Raw genomic sequence first — 2,253 nt, 5'->3', positions numbered from 1 at the left:
TGCTGCCGGTATGTGGGGGTCTGAGCTGCTCCAACAGCGAAATGTATTTAACCCTTTATAGGGCAAATTAGTGTTTTTAATCACTTGCACATTCCTTACAAATGGGGTCGCCTCCGTACCTCAGTGAGGTCTAGAAGCACAAGATCTATATCCAGCCATTCAGCAAAGATGCTGCTACATCTTATTTGGGCATTTGGCCAATTAGATGAGCCCTCTCTATTATATATTACCTTCTGGAAATTAAGTTGAAAAAAAAAAGTTAACATGTCAAGAAAAAAAGGTAAAAAGCTAATTGAAAATTTTAAAAGTAAAGTTAAAAAGTTAATAGGCTTAGTTAACAATTATATTTAGGTTTTAAAAACAAAAAAATGTAAGTACCAGTTTTAGCATTAATGCTGCTAATGTTATGTTTTACAAAAAAAAAAAAAAGTGTTTCTTTCACTTCTTCTCTCAAAGCACTTTTGTTATTTTTATGTTTTTTTTTTTTGTTTGTTTTTTTTCAGGCGGTTAGCGTTGGCGTTGTTATTACATTGACTTTAATTTTTGCCATTTATATTTTTTGAATGTTACAGAGGTAATGAGGTCTTTTCCTGGATTCCAATGTCACCACTGGCTTGAAATTTAGATTTTCAAAGGATTTCACTGAGTGTCCTATAAAGGGTTAAAGGCAGGATGGTAATCTGGATGAACTGACTGCACAGAACATGTTTTCAGGAGGACTTTCTCACTTACAGTTGTAGCCATTCAAAATTTCACCACTTCCCTTGGATGATCCTTGGCTGGCCCTTGGCTGGTTCCTTGCAATTCCATTTTAAACATCAATCTTTGTACTATATTATTATTTCTTTCATGATTTGTGCACATTAAGATCTAAAGAGAAGCTCCATCTCCTGGTCAGACCCTGTAATTCAGTGAATAGGCGGAGTCAGAGTAAAAAATATGCACACCCAGGACAAGGCCAGTGGCTGGAAGTTGGAGGGCATTTAGCTGCTATTCTGCTGCCATTGGTCTGGCTTTTGAATGGCTGTTACTGTTGTCTAGTAATAAAATAAGCAAATAATAAGTAATAAATTTAAATGACTGTCAGAGAGATGCTATTTGCATATCTCTGCATTTTAATGGAACCCATAAAAGCTGTCGGAGTCTTTTCTCAATTAGTTGATTTGATTCAGGAAATCGCCTTGAAACAAACAGCATTCAGTAAAGAAATGTGCAAGAGGGGGTCACTCCAGTGGCTGGGAGTTAGAGGGGATTTCTCTGGGAGTTGGAGGGAAGTGTGCTGCCTGGGGTTTTACTGGTAAGGGCCATTTTGAATGGCTGCTACTGTAAAAATATATTAAAACAAATGTTTACAAGCTTATGATGGCAAATATAGCAAAGCTGCTCTTTGCCATCGAACACAGGAGCAGCAGAAGCATCTGGACTCACTTTACTCGACGTCTGACCTTAATGTGGATCAGAAATGAAGCAGCCAAAACTTTTTTTGCTGCCCAAAGTGCGTCCGGTTGAACACGGCATTATTCTGGCTTTAACTTCCAGTTCTACAGAGCCGCAGCATCAGCTTATGCATTCCATAAAAGAGTGGAATACATAATAAGAATGATAACAATAATGCAAAACACACAGAGACGTGTTCAGTTACTGCACAAATGAAAAGGCACAATACAAGAGCGTGAGGTTAAATTGCAAAGAAGCCTGCAATCAAGATCCTTAATTCCTCATTCGAGGCAAAGCTCTTGATTTAACGCTCGATCTACGTTCCTATCCTCATCTATGGTCAGGAGCTTTGAGTCATGACCGAAAGAAGGAGATCCAAGCGGCTGAAATGAGTTTTCTCCGTAGTGTGTCTGGGCTCTCCCTAAGAGATAGGGGGAGGAGCTCAGTCATCCGAGGAGGACTCAGAGTAGAGCCGCTGCTCCTCCACGTCGAGAGGAGCCAGTTGAGGTGGCTCTGGCATCTGGTTAGGATGCCTCCTGGACGTCTCCCTGGTGAGGCGTTTCAGGCACGTCTCACCAGGAGGAGACCCCGGGGAAGACCCAGGACACGCTGGAGAGACTATGTTTCTCTGCTGGAGGAGCTGACCCAAGTGGCTGGGAAGAGGGACGTCTGGGCCTCCCTACTGAAGCTGCTACCCCCACGACCCGACCGAGATAAGAGGATGAAGATGGATGGATGGATGGATGGATGGATGGATGGATGGATGGATGGATGGATGGATGGATGGATGGATGGATGGATGGGCTGCAATCCAGG

This window comes from Cyprinodon variegatus, unplaced genomic scaffold (assembly GCF_000732505.1).
Source record: "Cyprinodon variegatus isolate N-32 unplaced genomic scaffold, C_variegatus-1.0 Scaffold584, whole genome shotgun sequence".
NCBI classification, from domain to species: domain Eukaryota; kingdom Metazoa; phylum Chordata; class Actinopteri; order Cyprinodontiformes; family Cyprinodontidae; genus Cyprinodon; species Cyprinodon variegatus.
This window is presented reverse-complemented; position numbering follows the sequence as displayed.